This window comes from Panthera pardus, unplaced genomic scaffold, assembly GCF_024362965.1.
Source record: "Panthera pardus isolate Hobbes unplaced genomic scaffold, ASM2436296v1 HiC_scaffold_13, whole genome shotgun sequence".
In the NCBI taxonomy this organism is placed as follows: Eukaryota; Metazoa; Chordata; class Mammalia; order Carnivora; family Felidae; genus Panthera; species Panthera pardus.
This window is the reverse complement of record NW_026526688.1, coordinates 133,165,264-133,187,819: the sequence shown is the minus strand read 5'-3', so window position 1 is coordinate 133,187,819 and position 22,556 is coordinate 133,165,264. Positions and strand designations below refer to the sequence as shown.

Below are 22,556 nucleotides of genomic sequence, written 5' to 3'. Positions count from 1 at the left end.
TAAGAACCAGAGAGATGAAGTAGAAATTTTCCCAAGGCATTTTTGACTCTCTTCCATAATTTTATCTCTGACTCATCAAACTAAATCATTCATAACCAGACAATAAACTCATGTTCTGCCAAACAAACAAAAAAAAAGTTTGATGGTATTAAGCCGTATTCACCTGAAAATATGATGAATTGGCAGAATTTCAAAATACAGCATCTAACTAATGATATCAATAAACATTAGTGTATTATGACAGTTTATAAAATGATTTCACATTATAACAACATTTTATACCCCTTTTACAGCTAAGAAAATAATGATTATTTTTGTTATTCTACGAAGAATTTCTTCTCATTCATCTCTTTAACTCTTAATATACAAAAACAAATAACTTTGTTGAAAATTTAAACATAAGAAACCAAAAGTTTAAACACCCAATTTTTTTAAAACACAAAAACTAACTGAAATTAATTTTTAGGATGTTCAAAATATCTTGTAATCTTTTTTTGTGTGTGGGGGGGGGGTTATTTATTTAGAGAGAGTGTGTGTGTGTGTAAGCAGGGAAGGAGCAGAGACATGGGGAGAGAATCCCAAGCAGACTTCTTCAAAGTCAACTCTGAGCCCCATGTTGGGGTCCATCCCACCAACTTGCAAGACCATGACCTGAGCCAAGATCAAGATCAAGAGAGTCCCACGTTTAACCCACAAGCCACCCAGGCGCCCACCCTTGTAATCTTTTTTCTTTTTTTTTTTTTTTTTTTTTAATTTTTTTTTCAACGTTTTTTTATTTATTTTTTGGGACAGAGAGAGAGACAGAGCATGAACGGGGGAGGGGCAGAGAGAGAGGGAGACACAGAATCGGAAACAGGCTCCAGGCTCCGAGCCATCAGCCCAGAGCCTGACGCGGGGCTCGAACTCACGGACCACGAGATCGTGACCTGGCTGAAGTCGGACGCTCAACCGACTGCGCCACCCAGGCGCCCTGTAATCTTTTTTCAATAACAATACTCATTTCCATTCTCTACAACTCTTAATTAAAAGTTCTCTAAAAAAAAAAAAAAAAAGTGTTATTGTCTAAACCCCATAGAATATACAACATCAAGAGTGAACCCTATCTAAACTACAGACTTTGGGTGATAATGATCTGTCAATGTAGATTCATCTTTTCTAACAAAACTACAATTCCCACGTGGCAATTTTGATAGTGAGGGAGGCTGTATATATGTGGAGCAGGGCAGGAGCATATGGAGGCAGAAGGTATATGGGAAATCTGTACCTTACTTAATTTTGCTATGAACCTAAAACTGCCCTAAATATAAACTCTGTTTTGAAAAAGGAGTCGGTGGGTGTGTCAAAATTTACCTGGCTTTCTTAACAAATGAGGAAATACTGTTTTCTAAAAATTACTCCGACTGTGAATTAAGTTTCCTGCCAGAATACAGAATGTGCAATTATTACAGAATATATTATCATTAAAAAAAACCCACAGTAATAATAGTAATCTTATCAAATACTAAAAGAATGTTTTAAATGTTAATACGAAACAGTGCATATGTGAGTATAGTTATCTTAAGATTCCTTTTTATATTTATGTTCCTATTATTTGATATTTTAAAAGGCAATATACAAAGGGACTGAAAGTTGTAGTTCAGGAAGGAAAAGGAAAAGCAGCAGCCAATGAAAAAAGCCACCGCCAAGCAGAGGTCCTCCTGTTCTCCCAAGACCACCCTCTGCCAGGGTCAGGATTCAAGGGAGATGGAGAAAGGGTTTCCTCATAAAGTGAGAATAAAGAACAGCAAACGTCAATTATCAACTTACAGAAAACAAAAATAATGAAAAAGTGCAACCAGCAGATAAACTGCTATCGTCAACCCAGGTTTTTCAAGACGCTTTCCCCAAAGTATCCTCCCAAGGCGGTAACATTAGCATAGGGTAAAGGGCCAAAAACAGTTATGCTATTAAAACGGATAAAAGGGAATTACTGAGAAAGGTTCAATTTCCTACGTAAAGTCATCGGATTCAACACTGCCAAGTGGGAAAATACGTAAAATGCTTTTCACACCCAGGAGCGCAAACGCTACGACTGTGCAAATCCAGTAAAGGGTAAACCCCGGACTAGAAAACTCCCAACTATGTAGACAAATCGCCCTCCCTGAAGAAATCAGCAAGTTAACTAAGCCCAGAAGTGAGTGGAAGGAAGAAAGAGCTGGTTGTGGAGCAGTAAAACAAACTCCACGGAGCGGCTGCGTGTTCGGAAAGGGGCTTTGGTTACTGGTGTCACACCAGGAGGCACTCTTCCATTAGGATCTCTACTCCCGCGGAAGGGACATCTGACGCGAGCAGCAAACCCCCGGTACCAGCAAGTCCCAACGGGCAGCGAGCCCCTCCGGCGAGCCAGTCCCCGGCGGGCTGCGAGTCCCCACGCCGCAGGGCCAGGAGACAGCCCACCTGCCGCGCACCCACAGGCCGGCCGCCCTCCCTGGGCCCCGAACCCGGCCGGCCGCACCGCTACTGTTCATTCCTTGCACGCCACCAAGCACCTGCCTGTCCGTCTCTTCTTCGAAAGACCGAGAGGAGACAGCCAAGGGGCCACCGACGGGGATGACAGAGCCAGAGGCTGGGGATCTCTTCGAGGAAATGCGACCCCGTTCCTCCCGCCAACCGGAGCGACAGAAAACGTGCAGCGGTTTAATGGGCCCCAAACCCTCTCAGCTGTGGAGTTTTAGTTACTGCCTGGTAGGGCTGGAGTATCCCGGAGCCAGAAGCGAAAGCTCGAGCGGCGTAACGATATTTAGGGTTGGGTTAAAGGAGGGCTCGGCGTGAACCCACAGCACCGCACAAAGGAAGAGAGGAATGAGGGGGGAAGAAGAGCAGTTACCTCGGTCCTCCGCTTGTCCCTCCGCTCGGTTCCTCCCGGCCTCGCTAAAGCTGCAGACCCGCAACCAGGCTACCGCAACCCAGCGTCTCCCCGCAGCACCTAGCGGCGCCGCACTAGACCCGCGCGAGCACCCGACGGACGCGCGCCCTCCTGCGCGGTCCCGTAGAGCCCTGGCAAGCGCCGGGCTTCCTCTCGGCTCAGCCCCGAGAACGGCGGCCTCAGGCGCGGCGAGAGAAGCGCGCGCCGAGGCCCGCGCACAGCACTCTGGGAGGTGTGGTTTATGGTTACCTCCGCCGGGTGCCCGCCCCCCACCGCGTCCTCCCCGCCCCCTCTCGCTCACAAGCGGCTGGAGGCTCTAGGGAACTGTTGATGCGGTGCTGCTGGGAGGCGGGGGAAGGTTGACCAGGGCCTAAGGGACGTCCTCAAAACAGATCGAGATAGGACACCGCATAAATAATTCTGGAGTTATCCATTGCTTACATTTCCATGGCCGTGCAAAATTCAGTTTCTTTTTACATCCACCAACTCCCCTCCTATGCGTTGGGTATTCTTGGGGTTTATACCTCTTTTTTAAAAAAGGTGGGGGAGCGGGAGGACTTCCGTTTTTATTCCTATGACAGTTTCTCCACGCTTTCTGCAGAGGATATACACAGCAGCTTGTGTTTATAAATATAGACCCACAGTTTGTAAACTTAAGCAGTTAACTGACCTAAGCACACGCTGCCAAAAACCATTGTAAGTAAAAATGATGTTGAAAGAAACCAATTTTTCCATAAAGTCAATGGAATGTAGAGGTGGGAGATTAAGAGAGAGCAAAGAAAAAAAATTTTAAGTATATTTTCCTAATATGTCTTTTGTTAGACAACCTCAAGCTTTTACAACCCCAGAAATATACTTCAGAATAAATTTAACTCTAGGTACATTTATGAATATTAACACATAGGTTTGTATTGACACATAGGTTTGCTGGAAAAAGAGCTTTTTAAAAAAATATCATGTTAGGTAAAAACCCAAAAATGACTACTTGAATCTGAAATTTCATTTCCAGAAAAAAAAATCACTTTTTTTACATAACAGAAATTGAAATAAATAATCCTTAAGATTTCAAAATATTTCTCTTCAGAGCATTGTATTTTACAAATTTAATGTCAATGCCCTTAGAAAAATAGAGCAAGACCCGTTTTAAAGTGTACACACACAGAGCTCCAGCTCAGTGAGTTAAGCAAACCACATTTGATGTCATGCCTGAGGCTCTCTGTTGACAGTGTGGAACCTGATTGAGATTCTCTCTGCTCCCTCCCTGCTCACACACAGAGTGTCTCTCTCTCTTTCTCTCTCTCTCTCTCTCTCTCTCTCTCTCTCTCTCTCACGCATACACATGAATAAATAAATAAATGCATAAATACATAAAAAAAACAAAGTGTGCACACACACACAATTATAAAATTTGTCTGGAAGCATGATGTAATACAATATATATTTAATAAAACCGGGACATCTGGGTAGGTCACTGGAAGTGTCTCACTTCCACTCAGGTCATGATCTCATGGTTCATGGGTTCCAACCTTGCATTGGGCTCCGTGCTGATAGCTGGGAGCCTAGAGCCTGCTTTGGTTTCTGTGTCTCCCTCTCTCTGCCCCTCCACTGCTGGCTCTTGCTCTCTCTCTCTCTCTCTCTCTCTCTCTCTCAAAAATAAACTTTAAAAAATGTTTTTAATAAATAAATAAAACTGTGTTCTAATAGAATTTTTTTCTGTAATTAGAACTTTTTTTTTAAATCAGGTGTACTATGTCTCCTAAAAAATCTCATAGAGGGGGCCTGGCTGGCTTAGTTGGTAGAGCATGTGACTCTTGATCACAGGATCATGAGTTCAAGACCCCTGTTAGACTTAGAGCTTACTTAAAAGAAAAATGAAATAAAAAATGCTTATACAGTAGAGCTGCTTTTTTCTCTGCTGAATATACAAAGCAATATACTACCTGTAGTCACTAACTACATCAAAGAAATATACACAAAATTTCAATACTCATCATTTATTTATTCAAAAATATTTATTGAGCATTTACTATTTGCCAGGCACTGAGCCAGGAAATGGGAAATACACAGTGAACAAAACTAAATAGTCCCTGCACTCCCGGAGACCTGAGATCTAGTGGAGGAAACAGAAAACGAACAGAGAAATAAAAAGGTATGCATAGAGTGACAAGGGGAGTGGGGAACACATAAAGTAGACCAATCTAGAATTTTTCATTGGGAGAGGAGAATCACACAAAAAACCTGAAAATTAAATTAAATTCTCAAACCAAATGTCAATAAACTAGGAGTAGGGGGGGAGAGAGTCATTCCCTAAAAAATAATATATCCACAACAGTGCTCTCAATTATTTTAAAAATACATATATCTCACAAAACAAGATATACCTTTGAGGGGGTTCAAGACATGCTATCCCAGAATATGGCACGTTAGCATATGGAATAAAGCTAAAGGAATTTGAGAAAAATGGCAGAAGGAGGAAGGTCACTCTGCGCTTCACCCTCTCACCTTTCTTCCCTGAAAGAGTTCATAAAACTACCATGTGAAAGGTGCCTTCCCTGTACCAGGAGGAAAGAAGACATTTTAATCACCAGAAATGGAATTTAGGATGGAGAAAGCTATATGAACGAACCTTGTTAGGGGCGACTGGGTGGCTCAGTCATTAAGTATCCGACTCTTGGCTTCAGCTCAGATAATGATCTCTGATTTCCTGAATTTAAGGACCCAGGTCAGGCTCCACACTGGTAGCCTGAGCACCACTATGCAGCACCACCTCGCCCGTCCAAGTCCTACAGAGTCACTGGACTGCACTTTCTTACCATTCCTCCACCCCATCTTATCACCTCTTTCACAGCCAAACTCTACTGTGGTGCATTAACTTCCCTTAACTGTCATTTCCTGACTTCTCCCCCACAACACACTGATGGCTACGTTTTCTGGCCTTCACCCTGCAGCCCAGCTTATGCTATTTTAATTTATGACAGTTCTAACCTTCGTTACCCTTGCCAATAATCAGACATGGGTATCTCTAAACCTTCGCTAACCTTTTTCCATTCTAGTCTCTGAAATATTTGCATTTCCTTAATTTCTCTCTGGGCCTTTGTAATTCCTGTGCCTTCTCCCTCTTTGCCTGGCTAACTTCCACTCATCATCCAATATCAATTTAGATACTATTTTCATGAGGAAGTCTTCCCTGGTTACAGTCCCCTCTCAATTCTGGGTTAGTTTCTTACATATATGCTCACATTGTAACCTATTTTTGCCCCAAATGTAACACTTACCGGTGAGCATTTTAATTAGTTATCTACCTCTTTCATTCATCCCAAGGATGCTTAAATAGAAAGTAGGAGCATAGTACTTGATTTATGGTAGCTGTTTAATAAACACTCAGACAATAAATGAATCCATATCAACTTTGTGAAGTAAAGGAGAATTGAGTAAATATATTCAGAAAAGGGCCAAATAGTAAATATTTAAGGTTTGCAGACTCTAAGGCCTTGTTTCAACTATTCAACTCTGCTTTCTAAAGGATGATAGCTAATTCCTACTGGTGGCTTCAGAATATCTCTGTAAGACAGAATTTGAGTTAAAAAAAAAGAGTGAAAGGAGTGGGGGAAACTCTGGGCTAGAGAACATTACTTGAGGATATATTTACACAGTAGATACATAGTTCTTGTTTACAGTAATAAGTTTTTTGGGTAGTCTGGGTCAATGGATGGAGCTAAAACAGAAAGCATCTTTGGTATGGCCATTGTTGGTTCAATTTGTGTACTAACTTTTTCTTTTGAAAATTACTTGTGTTTGTGAGTTTTTACAATTTATAATTTAATCCACGTTCCCCTCATTTTTAACATTTCACTTTTGCTACTCCATCCTGCCCAAGTCAATTTCCTGTGAACTTGCCTAGACATGTTTGAGCTTTCAGGCTATATATTTGGCTCTCTAGAGCAATCCATGAAGTCACAGGATGAGAGCAATTTGCCTCCATCCCTACCCCCTCTATAAGTATTGTGACTTTAGTCATCAGAAAAACAAATTTAGAGAAATTCTGTTTTCCAATATCTATGTTTGAAATATGTGCAATACACTCCTGAGCAAAATTGTATCCATATACATGGTAGAAACTGACACAGTGTAACAAATGCAATTGTGTTTCAATTCCAACATGTATTCCAAATGTGTGATCTGTATGCAAAGTACTTGTTTCAGGGCACCTGGCGGGCTCAATGGAAGGAACATTTGCCTCTTGATCTTGGGGTCATGAGTTTGAGCCCCACATTAGGTGTAGAGATAAGTAAAAAAAATTAATAAATAAAAACTTTAAAAAAAGGAAAAGTACTCGTTTCATTAAGATTTAGATCTATATTACATTAGGTTTCTGATAACATGTTCACATTCTTATAATAGAACCTATCTCCAAAAAGTCTATTTTTTGAAATATTAGTTTAATTAAATTAAATGCAGCATGGCAGATACTACTAGTTGCTTAAACAATATCTTCTTGCCTTCTTTGTTAATAAAAGAACCCCAGTTTCTTGAGGGGTGGCTATGTACCTAGCTAACAAATTATCTTTCAGCCTCTCTGACAAAGTAAGTTCTAAGCATTAGATAAAAGCATTGCATGGAGGTTTGGGGATGGCTGCTTAAAGGGAATTGATTCAGCTGGGAAGATCCTCTCATCTTCTCTCTTCCTGGAAGTAATACCTTCTCGGCCTTTTGGGTAAGATCAAGTGTAGTAATAGCTTGAGTTCTAGCAGCCATCTTGGACCAAGAAGTTATTTGAGTTATGAATAGGATGGCAAATGACAGAGGAGCCTGAGTCCTTGATGACCATTGAACCACCGAACAGTCTCACTATAGGCCTTGAGGAGTGTGAATTTCCAGTCGCAAAAAGAATAATATCTCTATGTGATAAACAAAATGGAGCTGCTTCCAAATTTTGGAACTGCCACAGAGGCCTGCCCAGGCTTGCAGGCTTTCTTTCCTTGTTAATTAGCAATTTAAGACTGCTTTTTCAATGGGTCAGTAGAGAAAGATGGTTCAACAGTCAGGAGCCAAGAAGAGATGAGCAGATGAAAACCACTGATGAAAAGTGATAAACCAAGATTGAGTAATCAGACAGAGGATGTACAATGGATGTGAATTTACTTCACTAGGCAGTGACCATTTCTCATAGAAACTTTAAGACAATACTTTGAGGCTATCACGTTGCAACCTTTTGTAGATGTTGTAATTCTTTCACTTCAATAGTTGCTGGCTGTCCCGTAACCCTCCTGCACCCATAATATCCTTACACAAGATGGTCCAGAAAGAAGCTCAAATTTCAGATCCTCCCTGTAAGTAATTGTCTTCAGGAGTTTACAAGCCAACATTAAACAGGAGAAATTGTTATAAGTTCATTTATTTTTTAAGGAAGCAGAACCAGAAGTGAAACTTTCAGCCAATTTCCTCAGAGGCAAACTGGATTACTAGTAGAATAGCATGTTGTTCAGCCTAGTTGGAAGGTTTCAGTTGCTACTTTTATCATCAGCTGAAAACTTGTATCATAGAAGACCAGTGGGTAATTGGATATGTGCCTACCCACAAAAAGACTTCCTTTATGCTCCCAACTGTTGAGTAGAAAACAAATGAGGCCAAAGAGAGTTCAGGATAGAGAATATGAGATGACCTTTGCTGCATGCTCATTGGCAAACAGCCATTTGCATGTCAGTCAAGAATGTTTAAATTAAAAAAAAAAAAAAAAAAAAAGAATGCTTAAACTTCACTCAGAATATTATCTTCATATTTGTAGTATCATTTTTCTTTAAAGGGGTATCTGGGTGGCTCAGTCGGTTAAGTGTCTGACTCTTGATTTTGGCTCAGGTCATGATCCCACATTTTGTGAGTTTGAGCCTCGTGTTGGGCTCTAAGCTGATGGTACTTGGGATTCTCTCTCTCTCTCTCTCTCTCTCTCTCTCTCTCTCTCTCTCTGTGTGTGTGTGTGTGTGTGTGTGTGTGTGTGTGTCTCCCTCTCTCTCTGACTCTCTCCTGCATGCATGTATTTATGTACCCGCTCTCTCTCTCTCTCTCTCTCAAAATAAGTAAATAAACTTAAAAACTTTCAAAAGAAAATGTCCATCTTACCTGCCTCTACTCTGCAACATGAACCATTTCATCAAGTTCTGTCAAACATTTCACTCTTCTCTCAACAGAGCCTCCTCCCATCCTTTCAATCAGGCAGCTGACAGAAAACTCACGGTGTATTTGAGGAGCAATTTGAAATTTAATAAAGGTATGAAAAGGTTCTAGATTCTAGGAAAAGCTCCTAGGAACAATGCAGTATTCCTGAGCTAGCAAGAGAGTAGTTGCTAGAAGGTGGAGAGGAGAGAAAGCTGTGTGTACAGGCCCTCCTGACTACAGTAAAGACTTGCTAAAGGAAAGCAGCTAACTTGTAGTGACCCTGAGAGAAGGAAGTTGGGATAGTCCTTGTCCTTCTCTTTCACCTCAAGCACAGCCCCTGCCAAAGGTGGCTGCTGGGAGCCAGAGGGCAAGGAAGTCTTTTAATTTTGCCCAAAAGGTCAGATTTTCTGGCACCAATCAGGATAGAGACAACAGGAAGATGTTCAGCATACCTGCTATTACACCTTTGTTGGTGCTGGGCTTATCACCTAGAATGCCATTATTGTCAATTGTAATATAATCCTCTGGTCTGGCCTATGATTCAGTGTATGACCTACTTTTAAGTATGGAAAGGCCTCTCTCCTCAACATTTTATCTGTATCACTGGCACTGACACTTGACTATATACATCCTTATTAACACTTTAAAGTTTCACATGTATATACATTCCATTCTATTGTAAGCTCTGTGGACCAGAATTTATGAATTACACTTCTTTTATTTTTTTTTAATGTTTATTTTTGAGAGGGGGGAGGGGCAGAGGCCATGGGGGACGGGGCGGGGGGGGGGGGGGGGGGGAGGTACGGTGGCAGGGGAGACAGAGGATCTGAAGCAGGCTCTGTGCTGACACCAGTGAGCCCAATGCAGGGCTTGAATTCACAAACTGCGAGATCATGACCTGAGCCGAAGTCAGTCGGATGCTCAACCAACTGAGCCACCCAGGCACCCTGAATTACACTTCCTTTCTATTTCCACAGCATCTAACAGTGTTCAGCACAGACCAGTTAAAACAAACTGTAGACTTCTTAATCCTCTCCCTCTTTTGATCATCATCACAACCTACCTACCCCTTCATATTGTACCTTCATATTATTATGTAGGCATTCAGTGGGGAAAAAAATCATTCAAAGTCAGTATTGGAAAGCGGGAGATATCCAGATGTTAGGACTTTTACACACTGTGTCAGTAGGGGTTTTCCTGAAGTTTGGCAGGTGGTACCTAGGCTTCCCTGTGCAGACATCTGTGACTCTTTACCTGAGGGTTTTTTTGTTTGTTTTTTGTGGGTTTTTTTTGTTTGTTTGTTTTGTTTTTGGCTTCCTGAGTACCCAAAGGCAAAGGAGGCCAGAAGCTGGGAAGTTAGCTGTCTTCCCTCTCTCTTACAAGCATCTCTCAAGCAGTGATTGAGGGAGTTGACTAAAAATCAAAGCAAACTCACTTACATGGCAGGGGTGGGGGGTAACTCTGAGGTACCTTCCACACTTTCCCAGAATTGCTCAGGGAACTGAACTCAATGGCCCACAGAGGTAATCTACATGATAATGCACCTTTAATAGCTTCCTTCTCTTTCTCATTCTGCATCTCTGCTGCCCCTGCTTCTGGGAATCACCTCCCAAAAGAAATAATTCTAACTTAAATTCTTATCTTCAGCTTTACTTCTAGGGTAGAATGATGAGATATACCAAAGATAGCTTACTTGTGGCAGGAATATATAAAGGACGTGCTTTGCTGGATATAACTTCTCTATCCTGATGTTTTCCTTGTTCTTTGCTTTCATGACATCTAAACATATTTTTGAACCACTGCAGAAAAATTATAAAGACATTTTTAAAACTAGAAGTAAGTGTTAGTGTAATTTTATCTTATTATAAAAGCACCATGTATTTATTGTTGAAACAGCATCATTATTCTAAAATAGCAACAGTTAATATCTTGCTGTGTATCCTTTGGACCATTTTCTTTACATGAATTAACATTCTTTTTTTTTTTTCTCATTTGAGAATATATACTGAATAAATTGTCAAGTTAAAAAATATTTATGTTTGACAACATTGAAAAATTGTAGCCTGTTTCACTGTATGGATTTACCATTACTATCCCTTTAATAAAGCTTTCATTTTTGGTTATTTTGAGTTTTTTGATTTTCAAAAAAGGCTGTATAACTTGTAGCTAAATCATCAAGATATTTCCCCAAATGTGAAACTACAACATCAGAGGGCACATAAATTCAAAAGATTTGTGATATCTTAACCTAAGCGGCCCCTAGGAAGGTTCATCCTCTTACCAGTAATGATAAAATTGTTTATTTCCTGACAACTCTATCAATTCTATTTTCTTTTTAAAGTCCTGGGGCGCCTGGGTGGCTCAGTCGGTTGAGCGGCCAACTTCGGCTCAGGTCATGATCTCACAGTCCGTGAGTTCAAGCCCCACGTCGGGCTCTGTGCTGACAGCTCAGAGCCTGGAGCCTGTTTCGGATTCTGTGTCTCCCTCTCTCTGACCCTCCCCCGTTCATGCTCTGTCTCTCTCTGTCTCAAAAATAAATAAACGTTAAAAAATTTTTTTTGAAGTCTTTGCCAATATTTATTTCTTTGATTAATAATAAGGATGAACTTTTAATATTCCCATTGGTAATTCTTTTCCATTTTTTATGAATTGCCTTCTTTCTTTTTATTTTTAAGTTTATTTATTTATATTGAGAGGGAGAGAGAGCGAGAGAGAGAGGAGGGAGAGAGAGGGAGAGAGAGAGAATCCTAAACAGGATCCGCCCGGAGCCGGATGAGAGGCTCAAACTCACGAGCCATGAGATGATGACCTGAGCCAAAATGGAGTCGGACGCTTAACCCAGGCGCCCCTGAATTGCCTTATTCCTATTCATAAGGACACTTATAGGAAGATGCTGCTGTAGTGCTAGCTGAAGGTCATGCTGTATTGCTCTTTGTTACTCAGTTATTCTTCTTGCAGAACAGACCTAATAGAGTCCTCTGACATCTTCTGGCTTCAGGTGTCGAATTCACATTTAAGTTTTACCTTGACCCCTGTACCAGTGACCCCTCACATGAAGGTTTTTTGTTTTTTGTTTTTTTGTTTTTAGTAAGCTCTATATCCAACACGGGGCTTGAACCCATAACTCCAAGATCACGAGTCATAAGCTCACTGACTGAGCCATCCAGGCACCCCTCACATGAGTCTTTCTAAAAACCTAGTGGATCCCTCCACTGGATGTCCTATCAATATTGAGTATCAGCATGTTGAGTCCTGACTTCCAATCAGTTACTATTCCCAACTTCCTCAGTGACACCCAAATTCTCTTGGCCTCCAAAATTTGAAATAGAGGAACTTCTTTTTAATCTCTTTTCTTTTTTGTACCCCAATCCAAATATGATTTTGCAGTTTCTTTGTTCACAATATCTCATTTTCTCCTACAGCAGGATTCTCACACAATCATGACACCGAGGTTTTTCTTTCCAGGAAGCAACTTTATTTGTGCTGGCACGAGCTCAGTTGGGTCTGTACCCAAAAAAACTGAGCCCTGAACACCACAGGGGCTTTTTACGCGTTTTCTACTTCTTTGTCCCCCATATATGGATAATGTATAGACATACAGTCTGATTGGATAGTCTCATGTTACAAGGGCTTGAGGGATGTCACATAGGCATGGCACATAACATAAGGAAGGTTGCCTTCCCTTATCTTGAAGTCTTTTCTTACCATATTCCTTAGGGAGGAGACCCTACCACACTCCTAACACTTTATCTCTACATTCGTGACTCAAATTTAAACCTATCACATTCTGGGGGCGCCTGGGTGGCTCAGTCGGTTAAGCGCCTGACTTTCGCTCAGGTCATTATTTCATGGTTCATGAATTCGAGCCCCATGTTGGGCTCCGTGCTGACAGCTCAGAGCCTGGAGTCTGCTTCAGATTCTGTGACTCCCTCTCTCTCTGCCCCTCCCCTGATCACACTCACTCTTTCTCTCTCAAAAATAAATAAACATTAAAAAATTTTTTTCTTTAAATCTAACACATTCTATCAGAATGACTTATCTCAATTCAGAGCTAATTATATGTTTAATACAAATTTTTAAATGTTCTAAAATAATTACATTTATTTGGCACTTAATGGTATATGTGCATGTACCACTTAAATAAAGGTAGAAAGAAAAAAAATAAAGGTAGAAAGGGTAATTAAATAAACTGTGTACTTACCCTGGTGGGGTGCTTTCCAAACACATCCCTCTCTCTCTTCCACAGATAAACACTATCCCGAAAGTAATATTTATCATTCCCACATATTTATTTGTAGTTTTATCATATTTGCATTTATTTTTCATGTTTTTGAACTTTAAATTAATGGTAACATATGTATTTTTCTGCAACTTACTTTCTTTGCTCACTATTGTATTTGAGATATTTGTCCTTGTTAATGTATTTGGTTATGGTTTATTCATTTTTTATTGTTGTATGGTATTGCATTGAATGCATATACCATACTTTTCTCATCTTTTCTGTTGATGGGTAATTGAGTCATTCCTAGTTTTTTACGATTACAGACAACACTGCTATGAACATTTGTGACATGTATAAGTTTACATAGAAAATTAAGAGTTTCTCGGGGCACCTGGGTGGCTCGTCGGTTAAGCATCCGACTTCAGCTCAGGTCAGATCTCACACTCCGTGAGTTCAAGCCCCGCATCAGCCTCTGTGCTGACAGCTCAAAGCCTGGAGCCTGCTTCAGATTCTGTCTCCCTCTCTCTGACATGCTCTGTCTCTGTCTCAAAAATAAACATTAAAAATAATAATAATAAAAAAAGAGCAAATTTAAAAAAAAAATTAAGAGTTTCTCAAGAAGTAGAATTGCTGATTTCATAGTGTTGGTGACTTTCATGTTACTAAATAGTGCCAAATTGTCTTCCAAGATGGTTATATCACTTACAGTTTTGAGAAAACTTTCTGAGGATTTCAGTTGTTCCACATTCTGGCCAACACCTAGTTTTCCCAGACTTTTTCATTTTTGTCAATCTGGTAGATAAAAATAGTATCTCCTAGGGGCCCTAGCTGACTCAGTTGGTGGAGCATGTGACTCTTGATCTTGAGGTTGTGAGTTCAAATCCCACATTGGGTGTGGAGCCTACTTAAAAAAATAGTATTTCCTGGTTCTAATTTGCATTTATCTAGTTATAAATGAGTTTTAATATTACATATTCAGATTTCCTTTTCTGCAAAATTTTTGTTTAATTTTCCCTCCATTTTAAATTTGATTTTCATTCTTTTTCAGATTTTTTTAAATTAAAAAAAATTCAAGATAGTTTTTTAGGAGTAATTTTTATAGTCTAAATAGTAATTCACTGTTTATTATATGAATACTAAATATCTTCTCTGGCTTATGGCTTGTCTTCTTGCCTTTTTTTTTTTTTTTTTTTTTTTTGAGAGAGAATGAGTGTGTACAAGTAGGGGAGGGGCAGGGGAAGAGGGAGAGATAGAATCTTAAGCAGGCTCTGCTGTGAGTGCAAAACGCAATACAGGGCTGGATCTCATGATGGTGAGATCACGACTTCAGCTGAAATCAAGAGTTGGATGCTTAATGGACTGAGCTACCCAGGTGCCCTCTTCTTACTTTCTAATGGTAACATTTGATAATCAGAAATTCTTAATTAAAATGATAATAAAATGTATCAAGCTTTATCTAATGGGTTGAGCTTTTCATAACTTAAAAAAACTTTCCTATTCATGAAACATAAAGTTGCTTTTTTTTCTAAAGCTTTTGAGGTTTACATTTTATATGTAAATCCTTAGTCTGCCTGGAAGTGATTTTTACAAATGAAATTTTTTAGCATCATAGCCAGCCTATAGAAGATACTCAATATTTTCCATCTCTTTTTTCATTGTTTGATTTATTATTTTATCATTTTTTTAAAACTTTTTAAAAAAAATTTTATTCATTTTTGAGAGAGAGAGAGAGAGAGAAAGACAGTGTGATCCGGGGAGGGGAAGAGAGGGAGGGAGACACAGAATCTGAAGTAGGCTCTGAGCTGTCAGCACAGAGCTGGATGAGGGGGTTGAACTCATGAGTTGTGAGAACATGACCTGAGCCAAAGTCAGATGCTTAACCCACTGAGCCACCCAGGTGTCCCTAAAGGTTTTTTAAATTTTATTTTTGAGAAGGGGCACCTGGGTGGCTCTGTAGGTTAAGCATCTGATTTTGGCTCAGGTCATGATCTCATGGTTCATGAGTTCCAGCCCTACATTGAGCTCTGTGCTGACAGCCTGCTTCAGATTCTGTGTCTCCCTCTCTTTTTCCCCTCCCCCACTTGGGCCCTGTCTGTCTGTCTTTCTCTCTTTCTCTCTCAAAAATAAACATTAAAAAATTTTATTTTTTGAGAAAAGAGCATGAGCAGGGAAGGGACAGAGAGAGAGGAAGACAGAGAATCTGAAGCGGGCTCTGCACTGACAGCAGCAAGCCTGATGTGGGACTTGAACTAATGAACTGTGAGACCATGACCTCAGCCAAAGCGGACACTCAACCAACTGAGCCACCCAGGTATCCCTTGATTTACTATTTTAAATAAATATTTTTTAAGTGTTTATTTCAAACTAAATGTATCTTTTAGAAGCATTCCACAATGCATTCTTTGTCATTGTTTAGACATTGCTTAAACTATCAAAAACACAGGCCAACTAACAATTTGCTATAATCAACGTTCAATTATTGGATGGATTAGTACATTTAGAGTAGGATGAATTTTGGGTCCATATTGTAGGTATAAAGATATTTTTAAGGATTTGACCTGCTAAACTAAGAAAATAGAAAAATATTCTTCTATTTACAATAGCCAAATTATGGAAGCAGCCCAAGTGTCCATCAATAGATGAATGGATAAAGAAGATGTTTTATACACACACACACACACATGCACACACACATGCACACACATGCACTCACACTCACACTGGAATATTACTCAGCGAGAAAAAGAATGAAATCTTGCCATTTGCAACAAGGATGGATCTACAGGGTATAATGCTAAGTGAAATAAGTCAGTCCAAGAAACACAAATATCTTATAATCTCACTGACATGTGGAATTTAACAAACAAAACAAACTAACAAAGAAGAAAGAGACACACCAAAAACAAGACTCTTAAATACAGAGAACAAACTGCTGGTTACCAGAGGGGAGGTAGACGAGAGATGGGTGAAATAGGTGAAGGGAATTAAGAGGACACTTACTGTGATGAGCACTGAGTAATGTACAGAATTGTTGAATCCCTATATTGTAATATAAGTAATATAATTATACTGGGCTTAAAAATTACATACAAACAAACAAACAAATAAATAGATAGATAGATATAAAGGTATAGAGTCCAAACCCTGCTTTATAAAAATAAACACATTTGTATATGCATAGGAATGTTAGTTATGTGGCACACTGAACAGTGGTCATCTCTAGTGATGAGATTATGAAGCATAGAGCATATTGTCGTTAAAAAGTACTGTTCCTCCAGGAAGAAAATTTTGTGTGTCATCCTTTGAGACAACTGGACAAGCTACACCTTTGTTGGGGGTGGGGGGCAGGGGAGCATGGTTGTTATCATTTAATCATCATCTGTTATGATCTCGAACTATAACAAATCAAGTGTTAAAAATGTTCTATACTTCATATTGAATATTTAAATACAACCTTAATTGAATATGGAGATTTATGATATAATACAGTCTTTCTCTTCAAGTTGTTCAAACCCTACCAGCTCCTAATGTAGGAGCCAGGGAAAAGCCAGCCCCATTCAATGATTTGGCACCAGAATTAGATTAAAACTTGTCTTTTGGATATGTGGAGTGGAAGTGAGACTCCCTAATAGTTGTAAAGCCCTTGGAGCGCCCTCTGCTGGAGCATGTTGGTAAAGGAGCAGTAGTGAAGGAAGCACTCTACCTTCAAGGTGGAAGGAATGGAAACAAAAGGAAACAACTCTCTAAAAGTTAAATTTGATAGCTTTGATACAAGTTAAGGAGAAAGTTTAAAAAAAAACCAACAGTAGTCTCTCTCCTAGGGATTTTGGTAAAATTTGCCATGTTTCCTTCTATTTTAGGAATATTTGCCTTATACTAGGAAAAAAAAACCCATGAACTTGATTTGTTAATAGATAGATACCTTATGGGAGGCAGCCTCAGAGAAGCACATGGCATCATTTTAGCAGGCTGATGATAGAGAATTTATTCCAAATAAATTTAAATAAAATTTAATATTTACATAAAAGCTTAGACTTTTATTCATTGTGTAACTTTTGGGAAGTCATTTAACTTCTCCATACTATGTCTCTCTAATTTTAAACTGAAGATGACAAAATCAATCCCAACCACTTTGATAATGAGAGAATAAATGAGAAGACAACAGATGTGAAATGAACTTCCAAAGTGTCACATATTCTCATGGCTAAAATCCCAGAACTGGCTGGTAGCCATGTTCCCAGATGAATACAGTGTTGAGTCTCAGGCATGGTACCAGGCCCTGGTGACACAGTGGTGAATAAAGCATGCTCCTCACCCTCCCAGAACTCACAGTCTACCAGTCTACTAGGGAAGACACCATAACACAATAACAATAAAACATGGCAAATCCTATAAAACAAAAATATATTGGAAAATTATGGGAGGGGCGCCTGGGTGGCTCAGTCGGTTGAGCGTCCGACTTCGGCTCAGGTCATGATCTCACAGTCTGTGGGTTCGAGCCCCGCATCACGCTCTGTGCTGACAGCTCAGAGCCTGGAGCCTGTTTCCAATCCTGTGTCTCCCTCTCTCTCTGCCCCTCCCCCAGTCTCACTTTGTCTCACTCTGTCTCTCAAAAATAAATAAATATTAAAAAAAAAAAAAAAAGAAAGAAAATTATGGGAACACATAATTTTTCCGGAAGATCAGAAAAGTCTTCAAAGAAAAGTTGTATTTGCACTGGGACTTGAAGGATGAGGTACTTGCCAGTACATTTTTCTTTCTTAAAATTGTTTATTTAGCTGTTCCCAGTAGAAACTCTCTTCCAAGAAATTTTTTTTAAAGCATAATTAGAAGAACAGAGAGTTAGCCTAGTTCTAGTTTCTTTCATCAGAAGGCTTAACAAACAACATAGAGATTCAACCATTGGTTAAATAAATAAACAATTAGATTGAGATAGATATGTCAGCGTGGACATAAGGAAAATATTGGCTGATTGACAGGGAGAAATTAATGGAGTGTTAGTTTCTAAGTTTTACATTTATTATTTATAGCCTATTTCTGAAAATAATATTAGGCTTGATAGCTTTTAGTTGGTATATTGAAGATAATAATACAAATTTAACATTGATAATGAGTTCTGCTCTTGCTCTTCTTGCAGAAAAACAAATCTGTGTCCTGTTAATACGTCTAGGTCTTCAGATGCTAGGCATTACAACTGATATTCCATGCATTTAGTCCTGAATGACTTATCAACAAGCGTATTCTTAGAACAGGGTGAAAAAGCGTATAGCTGCAGTTGCCTATATCAGAAAAAAAAAAAACAATAAAGAGCTTAAATCAAGTAAACTGAAAGCAAATAGAGGTTAGGAAATAATAAATGAGTGGAATTATATAAAAAAATTTTTTTTTTCAAGATTTTTTTAACGTTTATTTATTTTTGAGACAGAAAGAGACAGAGCATGAATGGGGGAGGGTCAGAGAGAGAGGAAGACACAGAATCTGAAACAGGCTCCAGGCTCTGAGCAGTCAGCACAGAGCCTGACGCGGGGCTTGAACTCACAGACCGTGAGATCATGACCTGAGCCGAAGTCGGACGCTTAACCGACTGAGCCACCCAGGTGCCCCTATATAAAAAATTTTTTAATGTTCATTTATTTTTGAAAGAGAGAAAGAGAAAGACAGTGTGCAAGCAGGGAAGAGGCAGAGAGAGAGGGAGACAGAATCCAAAGCAGGCTCCAAGCTGTCTGTATGGAGCCAGATGCGGGGCTCAAACTCACAAACCGCAAAATCAGGACCTGAACTGAAGTCAGAGGCTTAACCAACTGAGCCATCCAGAGGCCCCAATGAGTGGAATTATATAAACTGGAGAATGTAAAAACAAAAGAGAAAATTAAGGAAACCTAAAGGTTTTTTTTGAAAAATAGTAGCAAAAGGGTAGATTTAGCAAGACTGATGAAGAAGAAAAGAAGGAAGACTGAAATTACTAAAATCACAAGTGGAAATAGGGTAATTACTACCAACTTAAAGAAACAAAAAGGATTACAATGGAATACTGTAAACAATTAAATGTCAACTGAAGGTCTAGATAACCTACATGAATGAACAGATTCCTATAGCTGTCCCAACTTCCCAGCTCATTCTGTGAAGTTAGCATTATTCCATTACCAACAAAGACATCACAAGAAAACTATAGATCAATATTCTTTATGAACACAGACGCAAAAATCTGCAACAAAGTACTGGTGAACTGAATCTAGCATCACATTTAAAAGATCGTACACCACAACTAATGTGGGATTTATCTCAGGAATGCAAGTACAGTTCAACCTATGAAAATCAATCAATTTAATATATCATATTAAAGACAAAGGGGGAAAAAACCTACATGATCATTTCAATAGATGCAGAAAAAAACACTTGAGAGAACCCAACAACATTTTATAATAAAAAACACACAACAAACTGGAAATAGAAGAGAACCTCCTCATCCTGACAAAGAATATCTGTGAAAAACTCACAGCTAAACATCATACTTAACTGTGAAAGACTAAAAACTTTCCCCTAAGATCATGAACAAGACAAGGATGCTCCCTCCTGCCATTTCTATTCAACACTGTACTGGAGGTTTATCAGGGTAATTAACCAAGAAAAAGAAATAAAATGCACTCAAATTGGAAAGCTAGAAGTAAAAGTCACTTTATCCATGGATAACAGAATTTTATATATAGAATATCCAAAGGAATCCACACACACACACACAAAACTATTAGAGCTAACACATGAGTTCAGTAAGTTTGCAGGGTATAAGATCAATACACAAAAATTAGCTGTATTTCTATACACTAGCAATGAATAATCTGAAAATGAAATTAAGAAAACAATTCCATTTATAATAACATCAAAAGAAATATAAGACTCGTACACTGAAAACCATAAAACATTGTTGAATAAAACAAAAGGAGACCTAAATAAATAGAAAATCATCTCATGGTCATAGGTTGGAAGATTTAATATCATTAATATGTCAATACTTCCCAAATTAATCCAGAAATTCAACATAATCCGAACTGTTCTTTTTTTTTTTTTTGCAGAAATTAACAAGCTGATCCTAAAATTCACATGGAAATACAAAGCACACAGAGTAGCCAAAACAATCTTAAAAAGAAGAACAAAGTTGAAGGATTTATACTTCCCAATTTCAAACTTACTATAAAGGTGTGGTAATCAAGACAGTGTAGTACTGCTAGATGGATAGACATACTAGCCAGGATGCGAAAGAATGAGTTTGGATCCCTCTCTTACACCATATACAAAAATTAACTCAAAATGGATCAAAAGCTAAACTATAAAACTCTTAGAAGAAAACCTAGGCATAAATCTTTGTGGCTTTGGATTGGGCGATGGTTTCTAAATATGGTACCAAAAGCACAAGTAATAAAAGATTAAAATTAAAAATTCTTAAGTGGGCTTCCTCAACAATAAGAACTTTTGTGCTTCAAAGGACACTATCAAGAAAGTGAAATGACAACTCATAGAATGGGAGAAATATATGCAAAGTATATACTTGATTAGATACGTGTAACCAGAATGTATAAAGAATATTTACATCTCAATTTTAAAATGGGCAAAGGACTTGAGTAAGCATTTCTCTAAAGAAGATACACAAATGGCCAATAAGCACATGAAAAGATGTTTAACATGATTAGTCATTAGTAGAATTGCAAATCAAGACCAAAGTGAGATACCACTTCACACCCATTAGGATGACTATGCTAAAAAAGGCAAACAATAATGAGTGCTGATGAGGAAGAGGAGAAATTGGAATCCTCATATACTGTTGGTGGGAATACAGAATGATGTGCTCACCTTGGAAAACATTTTGGCAGTTCCTCAAAAAAGTTAAAAGTAGACTTATTACGTGACACAGCTATTTCATTCCTAAGTATCTACCAAAGAGAACTGAAAACTTATGTCCGTACAAAAACTTGTGTATGAATATCCATAACAGCATTATTCATAATAGCCCCGAAGTGGAAACAATGTAAATGTCCATCCACTGATGAAAGGATAAACAAAATGTGGTATGTCCATACAATGGAGTATTATTCAGCCACAAAAAGAAATGAAGTACTGGTGATACATGCTACAACATGGATGAACCTTGAAAATACTATAGTAAGTGAAAGAAGTCAGACCTTAGGGGATCTGGGTAGCTCAGTCGGTTGAGCCTCCATCTCTTGAATTCAGCTTGGGTCATGATCCCCAGGTCATGGGAACCCCGACATCGGGCTCCGCACTGAGTGTGGAGGCTACTTATTATTGTCTCTCTCTCTTCCTCTGTCCCTCTCCCCCACTGGCACACTCTTTCTCTCTCTCAAAAAATTTTAAAAATTAAAAAAAAAAATCTTTAAAATTAAAAAAAAAAAAACAGAAATCAGACACAAAAGGCCATGTAGTCTATGATTCCATTTATGTATAATATCCATAACAGGCAAACCCATAGTATCCAAAAGTAGATGAGCAGTTGCCAGAGAGTGGGGAGTGACTGGTAACATGTACAGATCTGTTTTTGCAATGATGAAAATGCTCTGGAATTACAGTGGTGACAGCTGTACAATTTTATGAATATACCCAAATCCATTGAACTATGTACTTAAAAAATTAAACACAAAAAAAGAAAGAAAGAAAGAAAGAAAGAAAGAAAGAAAGAAAGAAAGAATCATAACCTCAACAACATTTTAAATCTTTGGAGGTAGCTAATAATAATAATATAGCACTAAATATTATAGCACTATTTTTAGTATTCAAAATCCATTATAGATATTAACCCATTTGTCCTCAGTACAAGCCTATGACACATTCCTATTACCATCTCCACTTTTTAGAGGAGAAAACCTGAACTCAGAGAGATTAAGTATCTCGGGAAGGTTACACAATTAAGAGGCAGAGCTGGGATTCAAACCCAAGCAGTCTGACATGGAAGTACATTCAACCAGGACATTCCTTTGGGTTGTCACTGTGACTATGCAACAGAGTTCCAAAGGAACTGGTAAACAGGAAGTAACTTATAAAAAACAATTCATAGTGACAAAAATTATTGTGCCTTCTAGAGAATATTGGGAAATTTAATCCTTAAAATTTTTTTAATGTTTATTTATTATTTTTAGAGAGAGAGAGAGAGAGAGAGAGTCAGAGTATGAGTGGGGAAGGGGCAGAGAGAGGGAGATACAGAATCTGAAGCAGGCTCCAGGCCCCAAGGTGCCAGCACAGAGCCTGAAGCGGGGCTCTAACCGTTGG

The 22,556-nt window shown here is 38.9% G+C and overlaps 1 protein-coding gene across 2 annotated transcripts in view; it reads right to left on the bottom strand.

Moving 5' to 3' along the window:
- KLHL8 (kelch like family member 8) overlaps positions 1 to 3,099 on the bottom strand; it is a 67,017-nt gene extending 63,918 nt beyond the window's left edge. The window contains exon 1 of one of the 2 annotated variants that reach the window (XM_019465034.2): positions 2,867 to 3,099. The gene's annotated coding sequence lies outside the window, so the exon portion shown is untranslated. The remainder of the gene's footprint in view (positions 1 to 2,866) is intronic. The other variant, XM_019465024.2, reaches the window with a different exon arrangement.
- Between the last annotated feature and the right edge of the window lie 19,457 nt (positions 3,100 to 22,556).